Below are 22,660 nucleotides of genomic sequence, written 5' to 3'. Positions count from 1 at the left end.
ATTTGCATCACACAAGAGGAAGATTTGCACAGTGTGTACAAACGAAGCTGTCGTAAAACAGCTATGGTCGTGTACACACATGACATTGGACCTATGCCTGAGAGTGAAGAAAACGAGTGAGAGTCTGATCCATTGTAGCTATTGCTCATCGTCGACGTGCTTTCTGTATCAGACCATACAGCGCTATCCTCAAAATGTTCAATTTCACATGACGTCGTCTGTGTGCTGTGATTTTTTGTTGACATTAACTCAACCTCCGTACCTTAGCATAAAATTATCGTATTGCTGGATTTTCACGAAAATCAAAACGGCCGAAATGAAAATCTATACCTCTACTTATCATATTTGGCACTTTTGTTTGAGTGGTTCTTGACCTTATGTGTTTTTGCGGACGGATTGTTATGTCTGCTTGGCATTTCACATTGCGCTTCTAAGGTACAAAGAATTTTCTATGAGTTAAAATAACAAAGAAAAAATCAAACGACATTAGTCTGAATTAGTTACCACTGTATATGTTTGTGTTTCGCTGTCTACATGTATTTTGACATCTTTTATCTTAGACAAACTTCCTTTGACTTAAAACGCACAAACATTTCGAGCCGATGTCGACACATCGTGGTCGTCTCCTTCAAGAAAGTCGTCATGTTCTGCAAGAACGTCGTCAATAATCTAAAATTATAAAATTGTCCTCAATTTGGTAATGGTAATAGCTTAGTTGTATTGCTAACTATAACTATAATAATCACCTCTTGCCTTCGTCTCTTCTCAAATGCAGTTCTAAAATTTGTTGGCTGCTTCCTTTTAGATGCTACACTTGTGGGTTCCACAGAGTATTCAAAAATCGTGGGTACAGCATCCTTCTTAAGGCGAAGCCGTCCTGCTGTCCATCCTATTGATTGCATCGCTTCAAAATTTTGCACGAAGCACGAACTCAAATGTTGCGAGCACAATTTTGAGCTCATTGTTGGCTTCCAATTTTGCGTCGGATTTTTTCAATCCAAATATCTGCATGCTTGTTTTGAAACGAAAAAGAAACTTTGCTCGTCTCCCATTAATGTGATATGAATATAATCCATCAACTGTATTGGCATCATGACACTGTCACATATGATGTGACATATTTCAAAAGCATTGCTACATCGTCAGTTGTTTGATAGTCAACTCGACATTTAAGCGATGGTAAAAGAGTATCTATATAAGCTCTTAAATTTAGTGCAAATGCATCTGCTGGATGTTTTAAATGGTGAACATGTTTTCCACTTTCAAAGGAGAAATAAGTATTTTGTGCTTGCAAGTTTAGGCAGTTCAATATCTTATCTGATGGTTGCAACTTATGAACATAATAGGCCAATTCCGGATTTTCAAATGGAATATCAGCACGAATATGTTGATGTTGAATCTTTCTTATATCTTTAAGCCAAACTAACATGTGCAAGTGCAAGGTACCTCGTTTTTGAAATTCGTTGATGCAGCAAGACTGTTGTAATTAAAAATGTGACTATGCCATCTCTTGCTGTTGCTTCCACATAAATACCCTCTAACTATTTGCTCTAGTGTGTGAGCAATACTTATAGTTTCAAATGCAGGTAACTGTTTTGCACTCATTCCTGTATTTCTACGAATTTGTGTTACACAATCTGGGAATGGAAATGACCACTCAAATGGACTTATAGTTAAAAAAATATCTGGCAAACCAAACTGAGGTACAGCATCTAATAAATATCGATGTTGCCATTGCCAGTATGTTGATGAAAAGTTTACAATCAAGTGCTCTTGCAGGTGAGCAACTGGAAACACGCAGTATTTATTGCACCACTAACAACTTTATACATACTGCGATCAGATTGCCATTGAAGAAGTTCGAAATTTAGTCCATAATCTAAAATTGGTGAAAACAACTTGCTGCAAAACGATTTTTTCATACTTAGTCGACTGCTTTCACCACTAATGATACTTTCACACCAGGAAGAAAAAGGGTAAAGATTTGGCCACAATGCACACTCAATAGCTGAAGTACTTATGAAGTCAAAAGTAATGATATTATCATTGGCTTGCACAAGTTCTTCTCTCAAATTTACAAAATGGGAGTAATGGGAATTCTCCGCAGTCATTAAGTATTGATATGCTTGTATGCATCTTTGCATATCACCATCATTCGTCAGTTGTTTTATCTTTTGCATAACTGAATTTGAGAGACTGTTAATTTTATTATCCCAGTTTTACTCTATATCCATGTTGCTTCCTTTGTACACGCCAATCAAGGTCAAAGGGCCTTAAAGTAATGACATTTTGTATTGAAAGGTTTTGAAGTACAATAGGAATTTGGTTTATTTGGGACAATATACCTCCTTGTATGATAATGACATTTAGTTCTTTCACTCACTGCAGTTTTCTGCACATGTTGTGGCATTTGCAAAATACTATTGACTTGCATACACTACAGGTATAAAACTACAGTATTTAGCCCAGTTCTCAATGGAAAAGCTGTATCTAAAACAACATACATATATTACTGTAATTTACTTGGAATGAAGCGATCTTCAAAATATTTTTCCCTCTCGTGCAACTCTCGTATTCTGTTTGATAATAAATCTGAATGGTAGTTTGCAATTTTAAGATCTCGATTGGCATTAAAGGTTATTATTGATACCTGTCTGGATTTTATCGATTGTACATTATTTAACCTATGATTTATTCGTGCCATGCTTTATGTGTCACTGGATTTGACTAGTTTTTTTAATATATAGCTTTAATCAATTTTAATACAAAATATAGCAATGCAAAACAGTTCGAGAGAAATATAAAATAAATAGAATAACCACTAACGAAATGTACAATTGATAAGAAGTAAAGGTAATATAGGGCAAACACAAGAACAATGAAGATAAAATCAAAACATTAAAGATGGAAAACTTAAAAAGCAAAACTCAAAGTTGTAAAATGTTAAAAACACTTTATATGTTATTATCATAAAACAGTAAAGTAATGAACCAATATTTGCAATTTATTCCAAAAACACTTCAGCAAGAACAATTGATTTCTTATAAATAATATTTTAGAAAAAATTATTTCGATTGCTAAATTTTACCTTAGATTTTTAACGATTACGAAGAGCACTAAGAACTTCAATTTACTTCAACAAGATGGCTGCCAAAGAACGATGAAATGTGACTTCATTGAACCAATAGGAGAGAGTTATTAACAATATTGACCAATAGGAATATAGTACCTTCTTGTAGTATAATACATATTTGGGTACACAATGCCTAAATTATTCTAAATTTTCTATTTAAATTTGCTAAAAATTGCAAAATATGCATGTATATTGTACCTACTTAATAAAGTTTCATGTAACTGTAAAACAAATGGTACCATTACATTATTGCTTTCCTATGATGTGCAATTTGTATAAAATATATTTGATTAACAAAGCATTTAAATTTTCATATTTTGCTAGAAACAAGCAAAATATTAACATACTTTTTCTTATATGACTTTTTCATTAGAATCAATTTTCAAACAACATATACCATTACATTGATCAGTCTAAGGCCTTTGTTTTGATATGTGAATTATAAGAAAAAACTTTAATAAGACTTAAAAGAAATTATTTACATTTTCACATTTCTTTATATTATGGGCAAAAATACAAGTTAAACTAGCACATATCTCTTTATGATTACAATCAATTTGAACACAAATGGTACCATTACATTGATTAGGTTATGAGCTTTCTTTTGATATGAATTGTAGAAATGTCTTTAAAAACACTATATAAAAATTATTTATATTTTCAAATTTGCTACAATTACACCAAAACTTGAAGTTACTTTTCTGATGATATCACTTTTCATTACAACCAAATTTCAAACAACATATACCATTACATTGATCTGTCTAAGGGCTTTGTTTTATGAATTATAAGAAAAACTTGTAATAAGTCTTTTAAAAATTTTTTACATTTTCACATTTCTTTATATTATCATAAAATACAAGTTAAACTAGCATATCTCTTTATGATTACAATCAATTTGAACACAAATGGTACCATTACATTGATTAGGTTATGAGCTTTCTTTTGATATGTATTGTGAAAATATCTTTAAAAGCACTATATAAAAATTATTTATATTTTCAAATTTTAGCTACAATTACACCAAAACTTGAAGTTACTTTTTCTGATATCACTTTTTCATTACAACCAAATTTCAAACAACATATACCATTGATCTGTCTAAGGGCTTTGTTTTGATATGTGAATTATAAGAAAAACTTATAATAAGTCTTTTAAAAAATTATTTACATTTTCACATTTCTTTATATTATGTGCAAAAATACAAGTTAAACTAGCACATATCTCTTTATGATTACAATCAATTTGAACACAATGGTACCATTACATTGATTAGGTTATGAGCTTTCTTTTGATATGTGAATTGTAGAAAATATCTTTAAAAACACTATATAAAAATTATTTATATTTTCAAATTTTAGCTACAATTACACCAAACTTGAAGTTACTTTTCTGATATCACTTTTCATTACAACCAAATTTCAAACAACATATACCATTACATTGATCTGTCTAAGGCCTTTGTTTGTATGATAAGCTTGGTCTTTTAAAATTTTCCATTTCACTTTCATTATCGCTAAAAATACAAGTTAAACTAGCACATATCTCTTTATGATTACAATCAATTCACAACCCATTAATGATATTATTGTTGATTGGATTGTAGAATTTGTTGAAAATATCTTACACGATATTTTATTTATATTTTCAAATTTTAGCTACAATTACACCAAACTTGAAGTTACTTTTTCTGATATCACTTTTCATTACAACCAAATTTCAAACAACATATACCATTACATTGATCTGTCTAAGGGCTTTGTTTTGATATGTGAGTTATAAAAACTTTTATAATAAGTCTTTTAAAAATTATTTACATTTTCACATTTCTTTATATTATGCAAAAATACAAGTTAAACTAGCACATATCTTTTTATGATTACAATCAATTTGAACACAAATGGTACCATTACATTGATTAGGTTATGAGCTTTCTTTGATATGTGAGTTGTAGAAAATATCTTTAAAAACACTATATAAAAATTATTTATATTTTCAAATTTTAGCTACAATTACACCAAAACTTGAAGTTACTTTTTCTGATATCACTTTTTCATTACAACCAAATTTCAAACAACATATACCATTACATTGATCTGTCTAAGGCCTTTGTTTTGATATGTGAATTATAAGAAAAACTTGTAATAAGTCTTTTAAAAAATTATTTACATTTTCACATTCTTTATATTATCGCAAAAATACAAGTTAAACTAGCACATGTCTCTTTATGATTACAATCAATTTGAACACAAATGGTACCATTACATTGATTAGGTTATGAGCTTTCTTTGATATGTGAATAGTAGAAAATATCTTTAAAAACACTATATAAAATTATTTATATTTTCAAATTTAGCTACAATTACAAAACTTGAAGTTACTTTTTCTGATATCACTTTTTCATTACAACCAAATTTCAAACAACATATACCATTACATTGATCTGTCTAAGGGCTTTGTTTTGATATGTGAATTATAAGAAAAAACTTTTAATAAGTCTTTTAAAAAAATTATTTACATTTTCACATTTCTTTATATTATGCGCAAAAAATGCAAGTTACACTAGCACATATCTCTTTATGATTACAATCAATTTGAACACAAATGGTACCATTACATTGATTAGGTTATGAGCTTTCTTTTGATATGTGAATTGTAGAAAATATCTTTAAAAACACTATATAAAAATTATTTATATTTTCAAATTTTAGCTACAATTACAAAACTTGAGTTACTTTTTCTGATATCACTTTTCATTACAACCAAATTTCAAACAACATATACCATTACATTGATCTGTCTAAAGGCTTTGTTTTGATATGTAATTATAAGAAAAACTTGTAATAAGTCTTTTAAAAATTATTTACATTTTCACATTTCTTTATATTATGCGCAAAAAATACAAGTTAAACTAGCACATATCTCTTAATGATTACAATCAATTTGAACACAAATGGTACCATTACATTGATTAGGTTATGAGCTTTCTTTTGATGTGAATTGTAGAAAATATCTTTAAAAACACTATTTAAAAATTATTTACATTTTCAAATTTTAGCTACAATTACACCAAAACTTGAAGTTACTTTTTCTAATATCACTTTTTCATTACAACCAAATTTCAAACAACATATACCATTACATTGATCTTTCTAAGGGCTTTGTTTTGATATGTGAATTATAAGAAAACACTTTTAATAAGACTTTAAAAAAATTATTGACATTTTCACATTTCTTATATTATCATAAAAATACAAGTTAAACTAGCTCATATCTTTATGATTTCAATCAATTTGAACACAAATGGGTACCATTACATTGATTAGGTTATGAGCTTTCTTTGATATCTTAATTGTATAAAATATCTTTAAAACACTATTTAAAAATTATTTACATTTTCAAATTTTAGCTACAATTACAAAACTTAATGTTACTTTTTCTGATATCACTTTTTCATTACAACCAAATATTAAACAAAATATACCATTACATTGATCAGTCTAAGGGCTTTGTTTTTGATATGTGATTATAAGAAAAACATTTAATTAGACTTTTAAAAAAATTATTTACATTTTCACATTTCTTTATGTTATCGCAAAATTACAGGTAAACAATCTCATATCTGTTTATCATTACAATCAATTTGAACAAATGGTACATTACATTGATGAGGTTATGAGCTTTCTTTGATATGTGAATTGTATATATCTTTAAAAACCTATTAAAATTATTTACATTGTTGAATTTCTTATATGCGCAAAAATACAAGTTAAACTACTTCATATCTCTTTATCATTACAATCAATTTGCACAACTGGTACCAACATTACATAGAGCTTTCTTATAATATGTGGTTTTAAACTTTAAATAAAAAGTTTTAATTTTGTAATATAATCTTATAGTAAAATATGGAAAGCCGGCAATATATACAATCTAAAAATAGCCATGATTTCATTTTTGCATGGCATCATGTTTTACTAAAGTTATATAACATGGCGAAAAATTCAACAAGCTTCATTACTGAAATAAAATTTTCAATTTAAAGATTTTGTAATATAATTTATAGTAAATTCAAAATTCAAACGTCAATTTCTCGTTATTTTCAAAAACAATTTAAAAAAAGAAATTTATTTCTAGATATTTCATGATCTTTCATATTCTGTAATAACCAGCCACTTTCTATGTGCCAGAAAAGTTACCATTCTTTTATAGCATTATAATGTTATAATATTATAAAGCTAAAGTTATATCTATGAGCAGATTTTATGAATAGTCATAATGAAAACCTTAGTTACGTCAACTAACGAAATAGTAATAACTGGCTTCTGGCAGCCAAGCGTTCATAGCGACGTTGCTTTTTGATCCTTCGATGTCGAAATAACACCTATCATTCGCAGTGATACTCCTCAGAAATCAAACCACCGTTCTCACTCAATGAACCGTAACCTGAAATACTACGCCTGTCATCTACATCGCCAGTCAGAATCAGAAAAACCAACCAATTTTAAAACACTTTCACATTTTCTAAATGTAATTGTCTGATCTATTGTACCCTTTAAATATCTAAGAACATGCTTTGCCTCTATTAGGTTTGCTTGGTAATCGGTTTTGCCATCTTTTGAGACAGCTTTGTTACAATAAACAGATCAGGCCGTTCCTGTCATAACATATATAAGACTACCGACAATTTGTCTGTAAAGACTCGGATCTTTAACTGAGGGCGATTGATCATGCGACATTTTATTTGTATCGGAAGATGATGGAGTGGGTTTGGGTTTACACTCCGACATGCCAAATTTCGTTAGTAACTTAATAATATATTGCCTTTGACTCATTGTTATTTGCTTTCTGAGCATTTGAATTCAGTCCCTAAGAACCAGGACAATATTCCTAAATCTCATCTTGAAACGGTCGCTTAAGATTTTCTTGACACTCTGCATTAATGTGTCATTGTTTGCTTGATAATATCATCTACCCATACTATTAGAATAGTAACATCTTTTCCTTCAAATCGCGTGTAAACGCATAGGTCGACTAATGATTGTTTGAAAGCTTTCCCTATTAAGTGTTCATGCAATACGTTATTCCAATCCTACCACTTTGTTTTATCCATACAAAGACTTTTTCAGCCTGTACACTAATTTTTTCCTTTATTTTTATCTACTTCCTCATATCCTTCGGGTTGACGCATATAAATTCGCAGTCTATTGGGGCGTTAAGATAAGCTGTTTTACATCCATCTGATGCAAAACATTTGTTTTGAACAGCGTGTTGAAGCAATACACGGATAGAACTTATGCGTGCAGTTGGTGAAAAGGTTTCGTTGTAGTCAATACCGGGAGTCTGCGAGTATCCCTTTGCTACATAACGGGCTTTATGGGTCTCTTCTTCATGTTGCCCTACTTTTCTGATTGTATACCCACATTTTACCCCCACTATGTCTCTATTTGTTGGGGGTGGAACAAGTTCAAACGTATCATTGTCAATTAACGCTTTTTCATCATTCATGGCTTTTGCCATTTTACTTTCTCATTGGAGCTTATTGCTTGGGAATAGGTCGTTGGGATGTTTGATACTCTATAGCAATAATCTACGGTATATGAGACAGTTTCCTCCCCTGAAACTTCCTCTGTCACATATTCGTCAAGATATTTAGGCTTACTTCTTATCCTAGTGGGTATCTTGATTCTCTAAGATGTCTCTGGAGCACTAATGTCTTCGTTAGTTGTTTTGGGGTTTCTTTCATGCGATTTTGCTATCTGAGTGTAAGTTCTTCATCATCTAGTTCTGGCAGTTCCTTGCTACCCTCTGAAGAACTTAACGCATCTTTTGCGCTCTACCTTGTTAATGTCAGGGTAGTATACTAAGATATGCTGGACTATTTTATCATTACAAAATACCTTGTTTACTTCTAGGGTCTAACTTTTGGATTTTGTGAATAACCATAACAAACACAACCAAAAACGTGCATTTTGCTCAAGTCTGGTTTTGAGCCTGTAAACGTTCAACGGGTTTTGTTCAACCTCGAATTAAAAACAAGTTCCACAATAAGGCTTATGACGGCATATGTCACATGGATTTTAGTAGTTCCGCTTCTTAATAGACCAGCCACCATGTTAAATAGAGTTAACCTGATCTCTCAACTGTGCGAATATGGTGCACAAGTTTCATGCCTAATTTCGTTTTCCCTAAGAATCGATTTGAATTTTAAACTTGTAAATTCAGTTCCGTTATCACTTCTTATGCGCTTCACACTTCCGTAAGGTGCAACATCTGCTAAAAACTGTTTTAATGCTTGTGGTGTATCGCTTTTATCCTTAAGAAAATAGACCATATTCAACCCTGAATAATCGTCCACAAACGACAATGCATATCTAAACCCTTCTTTCCTTCCGGATCAATAGGACCACCAAGATCCGTATGAATAAACTCAAGGACCCTTGCCTTTTTATCTTCCAGCTTACTTTTCGTCTGACACATTTTACCTTGCGTACAAACCTCACCTCAACTTCCCTCAAATCTGTGATTTTCATCCCTTTCCACCTTCTCTGGTTCCTAACATCCTTGTAGTTGCAGTGACTAGAACCTGGCCATCGTAAAGAGAACATGCCTTTTATTCGAAGATGATATGCTATTTCTATAGTAAGTTTGCCTTTTGTCTTATTCAAACGTTGTGCCATCAGGGCACTGTATGCTTATCCTGCTTCAAATTTATATTTTGCTTTTCTACGGCAGCATTTACTGAGAATATATTTTGATCGTAAGATGGAACATATAAGGCATTACTTAATAAGACATCCTCGCATTTCCTGCAAGTCATCTATGACTTGGCATTTTACCGACTACTACGTTGGCTCGCCATCTGCTAATTCAATAACATGCGCTTTACTATCAAATTACTATCAAAATCTATAAATTTTGGCTTATCGTTAATAATGTGGCTTGTAGCTCCTGTGTCCACCAGTAGAGTGACATTCGCTTGATCCTTATTCTTCACGTCTGCTTCAGCGTTCTCTTCTTCATCCTTGACACGAATAAGAAGGAGTGTTGCCATTCGCTGTCACTGCGCTGCTCGTCTTTAGCTGACTTGGACGTTTCTTTCGTCTTTCGGCATCTTCGTGTCGTGGGTCTTGAGTCTTGCATACAGACACCATTTGTTCCCCTTCATCGGCATTGTAGGCTTTTGTGTCCCTTTCTTCCACATTTGACAATTTCCGTCGAATTTTGGTTTCATATACATAACGTTGTCACCCACCTCAGATTTTCGTGACAATGGTTTGATATTTTCTTCATGACTTCGTAACGAGTTCTTAAATTCCGTAAATGTCATTTGTCTTTCCCTTTGAACTGTTACGGTAGCAAAGACGTCGTACGTGCTTGGTAGACCCTAAAACCATTGCAATGAGTAGTGCATCACTTATTATCTCCTCGGCTTCTCTTAAGGCTTATTTGCCGATCGTTCCGCTCGCAATATATAATCTGTGACAGTCTCGTCGTCACTTTTCTTCAGCGAAGTGAGTTCCGTGTAAAGAGCGATGATGTGTAGGGATTTCTAAATGCTCCGTCCAGTTGTCTTTTGCCTCCCGAATCACAAAGAGACAAACTTCTGTCGTCCAGACATTGGACCAACTCTGCAAAAGCGTCAGCCAGTTTTGAAGCTGCTGGTTCTTCTCTCTCACTTGCTGATTCGATAAATACGTCGTACACAGTTTTTGAAGACGCATATAGCCCAAAATTTTACTTCCCATGACTCGTATTTGCTTTCCTTCCATCAAAAGCAAACCTCTCCTGGCCCATAACCTGTTGAGTTCGTGTTACTCGCGTTATCTCTTTCTTAGTATACTATGCTGAGTAACAACCACGAGTGAACTTAATGATCGAACTGATTTTGTTATTTTACAGAGCAGTATTTATACTAATTGTACAAACAACAAATATTGTTATTGGCCAGATAGTTCCTCTGTTTACGGTATATATATGGTATATAAGAAATTTAACTAACGTCAATAATGTTCCTTGGCTCTTAGCCGTGTGGGAACGGATACATTAATAAACTAAACTACGCATACTATTTCCTTAACATGTTTTGTGGTTTATGAGCATGACTCAACAAAAGGGCTTTGTTTGATATGTGAATTATAAGAAAAACTTGTAATAAGTCTTTAAAAAATTATTTATTTTCACATTTCTTTATATTATGCACAAAATACAAGTTAAACTAGCACATATCTCTTTATGATTACAATCAATTTGAACACAAATGGGTACCATTACATTGATTAGGTTATGAGCTTTCTTTTGATATGTGAATTGTAGAAAATATCTTTAAAAACACGATATAAAAATTATTTATATTTTCAAATTTAAACAACTACACCAAAACTTGAAGTTACTTTTTCTGATATCACTTTTTCATTACAACCAAATTTCAAACAACATATACCATTACATTGATCTGTCTAAGGGCTTTGTTTTGATATGTGAATTATAAGAAAAACTTGTAATAAGTCTTTTAAAAATTATTTACATTTTCACATTTCTTTATATTATGTAAAAAACAAGTTAAACTAGCACATATCTCTTTATGATTACAATCAATTTGAACACAAATGGTACCATTACATTGAGGTTATGAGCTTTCTTCTGATATGTGAATTGTAGAAAATATCTTTAAAACACTTTAAATTATTTATATTTTCAAATTTTAGCTACAATTACACAAAACTTGAAGTTACTTTTTCTGATATCACTTTTCATTACAACAAAATTTCAAACAACATATACCATTACATTGATCTGTCTAAGGGCTTTGTTTTTGATATGTGAATTATAAGAAAAACTTGTAATAAGTCTTTTAAAAAAATTATTTACATTTTTCACATTTCTTTATAATTATCATAAAAATACAAGTTAAACTAGCACATATCTCTTTATGATTACAATCAATTTGAACACAAATGGTACCATTACATTGATAAGGTTATGAGCTTTCTTTTGATATGAATTGTAGAAAATATCTTTAAAAACACTATATAAAAAATTATTTATATTTTCAAATTTTAGCTACAATTACACAAAACTTGAAGTTACTTTTTCTGATATCACTTTTCATTACAACCAAATTTCAAACAACATAAACCATTACATTGATCTGTCTAAGGGCTTTGTTTTGATATGAATTATAAGAAAAACTTAATAAGTCTTTAAAAAATTATTTACATTTTCACATTTCTTTATATTATGCGCAAAAAATACAAGTTAAACTAGCACATATCTCTTTATGATTACAATCAATTTGAACACAAATGGTACCATTACATTGATTAGGTTATGAGCTTTCTTTTGATATGTGAATTGTAGAAAATATCTTTAAAAACACTATATAAAAATTATTTATATTTTCAAATTTTAGCTACAATTACACCAAAACTTGAAGTTACTTTTTCTGATATCACTTTTCATTACAACCAAATTTCAAACAACATATACCATTACATTGATCTGTCTAAAGACTTTGTTTTGATATGTGAATTATAAGAAAAACTTGTAATAAGTCTTTTAAAAAAATTATTTACATTTCACATTTCTTTATATTATCATAAAAATACAAGTTAAACTAGCACATATCTCTTTATGATTACAATCAATTTAAACACAAATGGTACCATTACATTGATTAGGTTATGAGCTTTCTTTTGATATGTGAATTGTAGAAAATATCTTTAAAAAACACTATTTAAAAAATTATTTACATTTTCAAATTTTAGCTACAATTACACCAAAACTTGAAGTTACTTTTTCTAATATCACTTTTTCATTACAACCAAATTTCAAACAACATATACCATTACATTGATCTTTCTAAGGGCTTTGTTTTGATATGTGAATTATAAGAAAACACTTTTAATAAGACTTTAAAAAAATTATTGACATTTTCACATTTCTTTATATTATGCGCAAAAAATACAAGTTAAACTAGCTCATATCTCTTTATGATTTCAATCAATTTGAACACAAATGGTACCATTACATTGATTAGGTTATGAGCTTTCTTTTGATATCTTAATTGTATAAAATATCTTTAAAAAACACTATTTAAAAAATTATTTACATTTTCAAATTTTAGCTACAATTACACAAAAACTTAATGTTACTTTTTCTGATATCACTTTTTCATTACAACCAAATATTAAACAAAATATACCATTACATTGATCAGTCTAAGGGCTTTGTTTTGATATGTGAATTATAAGAAAAAACATTTAATTAGACTTTTAAAAAAATTATTTACATTTTCACATTTCTTTATGTTATGCGCAAAAATTACAGGTAAACAATCTCATATCTGTTTATCATTACAATCAATTTGAATAAAAATGGTACCATTACATTGATGAGGTTATGAGCTTTCTTTTGATATGTGAATTGTATAAATTATCTTTAAAAAACACAATTTAAAAAATTATTTACATTGTTAGATTTCTGTATATTATGCGCAAAAAATACAAGTTAAACTACTTCATATCTCTTTATCATTACTATCAATTTCAGCACAACTGGTACCATTACACATGAGCTTTCATATAATATGTCGTTTTTAAACTTTAAATAAAAAGTTTTAATTTTTGTAATATAATCTTATAGTAAAAATATGGAAAACCGGCAATATATCACAATCTAAAAATAGCCATGATTTCATTTTTTGCATGGCATCATGTTTTACTAAGGTGTATAACATGTGAAAAATTCAGCGACATACGAAGCTTCATTACTGAAATAAAATTTTCAATTTAAAGATTTTTTTTGTAATATAATTTATAGTAAATTTCAAAATTCAAACGTCAATTTCTCGTTATTTTCAAAAAACAATTTAAAAAGAAGAAATCGATTTCTAGATATTTCATAGATCTTTCATATTCTGTAATAAACCAGCCACTTTCTATGTGCCAGAAAAGTTACCATTCTTTTATAGCAATATGTTATAATATTATAAAGCTAAAGTTATATCTATGAGCAGATTTTATGAATAGTCATAATGAAAACCTTAGTTACGTCAACCTAACGGAAATAAGTAATAACTGGCTTGTGGCAATAAGCGTTCATAGCGACGTTGCTTTTTGATCCTTCGATGTCGGCTCTTCCTATCATTGCGAAGCAGAATTCGCCAAGCGTCGGATTGTTCACCCGCCAATAGGGAACGTGAGCTGGGTTTAGACCGTCGTGAGACAGTTTGTTTTACCCTACTGTTGAAGTGTTGTTGCAATAGTAATTCTGCTCAGTACGAGGAAGGAACCAGATTCAGACAATTGGCTCATGCACTTGCCTGAAAAGACAATGGTGCGAAGCTACCATCTGTTGGATTATGATTGAACGCCTCTAAATCAGAATCCGTGCTAGAACATAAACGATTCCTTTCTCTGAACGACTTAAGCGAACTAGAATAGAGATGCTTGTCATCTCCTGCATCACAATGTGCCTACGGTGCGGACTTTGCACCAAAGCACTGCATTGATCAAAATCTAAATGATGACTCACCAGTGATGATTAAGCAGTCGGTCTAATGTAGATTTGGTTTTGCTCTTTCATTGCTTTCGTGCAAAATTGTGGAATAACTTTATCGCAGATGAGGTGATTCACTTGGTTTGTGAGTGTTGTACATTCTTTCCAATGGACACTGATATGTACTAAACTAATGTTGCCTATGGAAGGAGGTAATTCATCATGCTTCCTTCACAAACTTGCATTTGTTGTAAACATACTGCACATTTAACCATTATGGGTACGTGTTCTTGTCAATGCTTGCATCAATTGCAATGAGAGACTTTGAAAGACGTGGCAAATAGATGGATACTTGCTCTTTCTTTCGTTGAGCAATCCCATGTGAGAGAAACATAAACGAACAGGTTCTAGCATATATGCTGTTCCCTAAGTTTATCTCAGCAATGGAAGTTAACTGGTTGATCCTGCCAGTATCATATGCTTGTCTCAAAGATTAAGCCATGCATGTCTAAGTATAAGCACTTGTACTGTGAAACTGCGAATGGCTCATTAAATCAGTTATCATTTATTTGATTGTACCACTTACTACTTGGATAACCTTAGTAATTCTAGAGCTAATACATGCGAAAAGTCCCGTCTTTTGCGGAAGGGATGTATTTATTAGATTAAAACCAATGCGGCTTCACGGCGCAAAACCCATGGTGATTCATGATAACTATTCGAATCACATGACCTTTTAACTTTTCGCCGGCGATGTTTCATTCAAATTTCTGCCCTATCAACTGTCGATGGTAAGGTAGTGGCTTGTCATGGTTGCCTTGGTGACGGAGAATTGGGGTTCGATTCGGAGAGGAGCCTGAGAAACGGCTACCACATGCAAGGGGCAGCGGCGCAAATTACCCAATCCTGACGTAGGGAGGTAGTGACAAAAATAACAATACAGGGCTTTTTGTAGTCTTGTAATTGGAATGAGTACAATTTAAATCTCGCGAACCAATTGGAGGCAAGTCTGGTGCCAGCAGCCGCGGTAATTCCAGCTCAATAGCGTATTGTTAAGTTCTTGCAGTTAAAAGCTCGTAGTTGGATTTCGGGCTCGACGGCGACGGTCTGCCGCAAGGTATGCTACTGTCGGCGTTGGCCTTCTTCGCGCAGACTTCAGTGCTCTTAACTGAGTGTGTGTTGGATATGCGACGTTTACTTTGAAAAAATTAGAGTGTTTAAAGCAGGCTTTTGCTTGAATACATAAGCATGGAATAATGGAATAGGACTTTGGTTCTATTTTCCGTTGGTTTCTGGAACCGAAGTAATGATTAATAGGGACAGTTGGGGGCATTCGTATTTCGTTGTCAGATGTGAAATTCTTGGATTTGAAAGACGAACTAATGCGAAAGCATTTGCCAAGAATGTTTTCATTAATCAAGAACGAAAGTTAGAGGATCAAAGACGATCAGATATCGTCCTAGTTCTAACCATAAACGACGCCGACTAGGGATCAGCGAGTGTTATTTGATGACCTCGTTGGCACCTTATGGGAAACCAAAGTCTTTGGGTTCCGGGGGAAGTATGGTTGTAAAGCTGAAACTTAAAGGAATTGACGGAAGGGCACCACCAGGAGTGGAGCCTGCGGCTTATTGACTCAACACGGGAAAACTCACCAGGTCCAGACATAGTAAGGATTGACAGATTGAGAGCTCTTTCTTGATTCTATGGGGGGTGGTGCATGGCCGTTCTTAGTTGGTGGAGTGATTTGTCTGCTTAATTCCGTTAACGAACGAGACCTTGATCTGCTAAATAATCAGACGAATCGCTCTCGACTTCTTTGAGGGACTGTTACGTGTTTAACCAAAGTCAGGAAGGCAATAACAGGTCTGTGATGCCCTTAGATGTCCTGGGCCACACGCGCGCTACACTGACGATGGCAATGAGTTGCTCCTTCACCGAAAGGTGTGGGTAATCTTTTGAATCATCGTCGTGCTGGGGATAGATCATTGTAATTCTTGATCTTGAACCAGGAATTCCTAGTAAACGCGAGCTGATGACTCGCGCTCACTAGTAAGCCGAATGATTAGAGGTCTTAGGGTCGAAATGACCTTAACTTATTCTCAAACTTTAAATTGGTAAGAAGTCCAACTTGCTTAACTGAAGTTAAACATTCGAACGCGAGCTCTTAGTTGGCCATTTTTGGTAAGCAGAACTAGCGATGCGGGATGATTCGAACGCCGAGTTAAGGTGCCAAAGTCGACGCTCATCAGATCCCACAAAAGGTGTTAGTTGATATGGACAGCAGGACGGTGGCCATGGAAGTCGGAATCTGCTAAGGAGTGTGTAACAACTCACCTGCCGAATCAACTAGCCCTTAAAATCGATGGCGCTCAAGCGTCGCACCTATACTCGGCCGTCAAACAAGTGCGATGTTTTGACGAGTAGGAGGGCGCAGTCGTCGTGACGCAGCCTTTGGCGCAAGCCGAGGTGAAACGGCGAAACTGTATCCCCAACCCAGTCTAATTGTATCCACCCTCAGCGTTTCTAGACCAACGCTGGCGTAGACGTGCGCAATACAGTGCTATACAGCATCTGTATGCCCGAAAACCATCTGCGGCAGCGCACAAGGTGTTGTATGGTTCATGGAGAAATCCTGAACCATTATCCACGCCTTCTGTCGATGAGTTCGAAGAGCCTGGCAGCCTATCTTTGAGACACCATCAACAAAGATACATGACCGCTTGCATTGGAGGGTGCAATGGTCACTTGTTGTTCCGGTGACACCTGATGAGATCTTGAAGGTGTTATCGGCGGGTGCTGATTCAGCACCTGGCCCTGATGGGATAAGGATGAGGGATATCGTTGGACTTGGAGCAGATGTCCATGCAATACGTGCAAAATCATATGTGATTCATTAGACTTTATTTTACTAAAACACTATCAAATTAATAACATACTAGCACAACTGAAATACACACATCATGTTAGCTATTTTCACTCTTTCCAATATATCATGCATTAACTTTATAACTTGTTAATATAGAAAAGGCTTTATGAAAACATTTTGCACAATGTACAATGGCAATATGTCAAATATCTGAGAGCCAAGTAGCAAATATTACTAATTTCTGTTGCACGACAAAAAATGGAAAAACAAATTTATCTCATATCATATTGAAACATAATTTTATCACAGCCTATACAATTTCTTATAATGCATTATATATTACCACATGTGGTTCAGATAGTGACACGTAAACACAAACAACAGAAACTGTTTAAAATTATTCCTTTTACTCGTTAATTTAAAGTTTTAACTTGAAACATTAATGTTTTTATTTCCCTTACTTTCCAGCATCTTCAACCGATTTGCGTTTCCTTTTTTGTTTTTTGCTACTTCAACATGAGCAACGTCGACAGCAATAGAACATCTTTGCTCGAACTAGCACCTTCATTAATCAATTCTTCATTAACAACCATGCTATATGTGTCCGCTTCCTGTTACCACTTTTCTCTATGCTAATGATTCATCTCTTTCCCTCGCCTATTTCCTTTTCTGTTACTTTCAGACCCTTTCCTTTCCTTTTCCTTTTGTTTTCCTTTTCCTTTTCCCATTTCTCCACGACGTGTATTTCCTCTTGAAGCTCAATATCATGTCCATTTACTGATAGTTTATCGTCGACAGCAGCCCTATTTCTTCGACCATGTTGCGCCGTCTGTGGACCCGCGGGAACTGCCATAGCAGTGTGAGCATTTTCTGCATAGTTGCCAATGTCTTGGTGTTCTTGAATTCAACAGCCGAAGGATGATCGTTCATTAATTTATTTGCATATATTTGTTGTTTACACAAACTTGCATGGCCCTCATCTGACACAGCTTGATGTATGGCGAAGCTTGTTGCATCCACACATTGTGGTCTAATTCTGTTTGCAACCCCATTTCATCACTTCAAATATATCCTGACTAGACGCATTGCATGTCTTGTCCTTTTTGTTTATATTATTCATAAGAGACTGATGAATCTGTCCAATGTTTTTTTCCAGTTCTATTTCTATTTCTTCGGATAGAAAATTCGAGCCTTTTACTATTTCCCAGTTTTCAATGATTGCCTGGGAGGCTTCAATTATTGCAAAATCCGGCCGACACATCCACTCACAATTTCTTGAGCTCAACTTTTTTAGAAATTCGTTGTTGTTTACCATCAACTGGGCATCGTAGGGGCGTAAAAAATAATGAGGGAAGTGTTTGAAATATGTCACTTTTCAGGTGACACTTTTGGATTGAAAAGACATCTAAATGAAAAAAGCTCATTATAGGCTAAAAAGTTGTTCAATTATGTCTAAATTTCTTTGATGAATGAACCTCATGGGTTTTATAACCTGCTCTACGTCAGTTAACAATCTTTCAACAACACTATGCAGCTATAAAATTATAAACAGCAACACCTCTAATTACACTATTAAAATCAATATATGTTCTTCCAACAAAAAACTGTCAGTAAAATATAAACGTCTTTATAAGATATAAATTTCAAATGACATCCAAATGCTTTACAACCAATGTAAATTAAAACGAGAAATCTGCTCACTCCTACTATAGTTAGTCACGTGAGATCACATTTGGGGTCAAAGTTGCATGATTTTTTAAGAGTTTTAAATACACTTTCAACTTTTTGAAATTCAGTTTAATGTTAATACATATCTCAACAACTAAATTAATATAATCACATTTGAACTTATTTTAATTGCAACAAATATAAGAATGCTTCTTCAATTTTTGACTTTCCTCATAACATATGTATGAAACAAGTTTTCAATTAAATGATAACTAAATGCATGTTCAACTGTACAATTAAATCTCTTCCCCTGCTTATTGTTATTCTAAATTTAAAAGAATATGTTAAATATTTCATACATGTATTTAGCAAAAGATTATTTTTATTGCAAGAATATAAAAATTGTCTATAGATAAACAACATGTTATTATGTCGTATTTAAAAAATGTTTTGCCCATTATCACAAATGTTTCAAACATTAAATCTCTAGTTAAATTAGGTGATTAGACTTATTACATCATTTCCCAGCCTGCATTGTATAATGTGTCTTTTAAGGCAAATTCATTTCTCACTTTTTTGTAAAGGTCACGTATTGCAAATATTAGAAAATTTCTGCAAATTTACATTGTTAAGTACTTTACGAATGCTTTTCCACGTTGAATTGGATAAATATTTCATTACAAACTTTATCATAACAATGAGCTTAACACAAATATCATCATATTTATATATATAACTTATATGTCATCAATCTTTAAAACTGCTTTAATATACAGGCACATAAGTACCTTTTTTTCTAAGAATGTTTTCGAAAATTTTCATAGTTCAATTTAATACTTTTTTCGTTTTTTTAAATTTCATCAAACAATTTTCGAAATTTTAAACTCATCAATAAAGCCATTGTGAATCCAGTAGTAGTAAAGATTTTTGAATAGTTTTCTATCAGAATAATAACATTATTCATATGGAAAAAACATACCTTAAGAAAAGTTGTTGTTCAAAGAAATTTAAATTCTTTGTAGGATCTAAATTAAATGAAATTAAATTATATTTTTACAAATATTCCAACTCTTGACAGAATAAGAAAGAACACTTTTTAACAATTTTATACACCTCAAGTCAACCACCGGTAAAATTTACAATTGTTATGCTATGCAATATCAACACGGAAAAAAAAATGATTTTACTAATATAAAATTCACAAATATATATAATCAAACTTAAGTGTATGCTACATTGTTCTGCTTGTTTACTTGTACTTTTCACTTTTGAAATTTACATTTGATTGCTAGTATTAGTATAAAAAATCACAATAATCCCATTATAAAGAAAAACGTTACAAGTAATTTCTCTAACTCTTACAAGGTTGAACTTGATGAAACATATTAGCCATAATAGCACTTAACCAAAATTCACACATCGTAACCTATAATAAACTAATGTCATTTTATACATTTTGATTTTACTGTATATTGTTTGGTTTTATGTCTCTTTTATTAAAAATGTTTCCGTTTTTAAACATAAGAATACTTGGTTTCACAATTATTACTTGGATGCCATTCAATTTTGTTAAAAACCCTTGAAACATAAGCACATTACATTGTTAGCCAAAGGATAAGATTTAACCATAATAGTTGCATTAAGAAAAAAGGATTTCAATTTTTTTATTTTTTAAATATTTGGAAAACGATTAAATAGCAACATTAATACATGTCAACACATCTTTATCTTTATTAGTAAGCCAATATTTTAAATCATTTACTATTTGTAGTCACACTTTATAATGTAGTCTTTTTCCAAAAACAGCATTAAAATTTTACAGGATAAAAATGATCATGACATATTGGAGTTAAAATTTTATGTTGTCTAAAGATTTCACACGAGACAAAGCCACATATGCTGCTCCTTCACCAAGCATTTTTGTGTCAAACCACAAAAAAACATTTTGAAGTGTTTGACCTTGCGATTTGCATATCGATATGGCATAACCTGGCACAAAAGGATAACATGTCTTAATATGCGACTCCAATTTTCCATTCTCATCCTCTTCATGGATCATCGTTGAAACTGGAAAAACCGTAACTACCTTTTCAGTTGGAAGTCTCACAACTACAGTTTTTTCTTTCATCATCGAGATAATGCCAGGTTGTCCATTCACAATACCTTTCTGTTTGTCTCGGTTTTGTGTGATAATTATCCGCATCCCTTTAAATATATCAAAGGCAGTTCATCATTGTCCATTTGCACAGTGGCAATGTAATCCCTTTGCAAAACAAGTTTTTACAATCAGCTGATTTATATGAGAACACCATTCCTTGTAACAGTAACAAAAGTGTTTGAAATATTTTCTCGAATTACAGACAAAAGTTTGGCATCAGTTATGGATTGACAATGATGAAGAACACGATTTTCCTGCAATTTCTCTAAGATTTTTCCGTAACATTCCAATAACGAATATGGTCTAATATCTTCAAAGTCCTTATCATTGACGCGATGTTGCCTTGTGGTTTGAATGACCTGGTTATAGCATTGAAGTTTTCAAATTGATAAATACTTTTTCCGATGTTGTACGATTGTTCATTGTTCTTATTGGGGTAATTGATATTTATCACCGCAAATCAACAAAAAGGACTCATGGGAATTTGTCTTAAAGTTGAGAGTATGTGCTGAAAATGCTCCACTGTCACCATGGATACCTCATCAATTAAAATAAGGTCATACATACTCAAATTCCAATTTATTTGTGGAGATGAACCATCGATTGGAATAAGAAAAATGAGTGAATCGTATTAGCATCGATTTCCTCATCAAATAATGCACGATAGGAAGATGCTAACATACCAGTAGGTGTAGCAACAAGTGTTGTAAACTGATTATCAATTGCAAACTTAACACACATAAAGTCTTTGCCTTTCCTGTGCCAGGTTTGCCAGTAACAGAAATAACTTTTCGCCAATCCTGTGTACTTTCATATCTTTCATTCTCCTCATTGTCATACATGGCATAATATTGACTCCTGTATCTTAGAAATAACTTTACCATGTTTACCACATTCACTTGCATGTTGTCAATCTTCATTTATTCCACAATTCATGCACGATAAAAGTCTTCATTTCTCAGCTTTCATTCTCCACAGATTATACACATCCATCGTGTTTGCAAAATAGTTTAAAACATTGTCAACAAAATACTCTTTATGCCTTCCTTTTGCAACATATCTTTCAGGCAAATTCTTCCATCAAATGTGGTATATGAACAATACATGCTGCAAAATATTGTAATGCTGGTAAAATTTCATGATTCGGATGTCTCAGATCTTCCAGTTTCCGATGTTCTTTATTCATAAGAATAAATTGAAAGAAAAAATCACTATTGAAATATGACGTATATTTAATGCCGACCAAACACTTCTGCCTTTTGTAAAAGGGTGCATTGTTTTTAGACGTGTCATGCATACGAAGAAATTCGAGGAAAGTAACATCTTCTTCTTC

The 22,660-nt window shown here is 32.4% G+C and overlaps 1 long non-coding RNA gene across 1 annotated transcript; it reads right to left on the bottom strand.

Moving 5' to 3' along the window:
* Positions 1–57: 57 nt before the first annotated feature.
* LOC124443225 lies at positions 58–21,999 on the bottom strand. Its single transcript, XR_006947547.1, has 4 exons — positions 21,990–21,999; positions 19,024–19,027; positions 15,374–15,449; positions 58–91 (listed from the first exon to the last, which is right to left on the bottom strand). It is a non-coding gene; the product is annotated as an uncharacterized LOC124443225 (long non-coding RNA).
* Positions 22,000–22,660: the final 661 nt, after the last annotated feature.

Source organism: Xenia sp. Carnegie-2017, unplaced genomic scaffold (assembly GCF_021976095.1).
Source record: "Xenia sp. Carnegie-2017 unplaced genomic scaffold, XeniaSp_v1 HiC_scaffold_1, whole genome shotgun sequence".
NCBI lineage: Eukaryota > Metazoa > Cnidaria > Anthozoa > Malacalcyonacea > Xeniidae > Xenia > Xenia sp. Carnegie-2017.
This window is presented reverse-complemented; position numbering and strand designations above follow the sequence as displayed.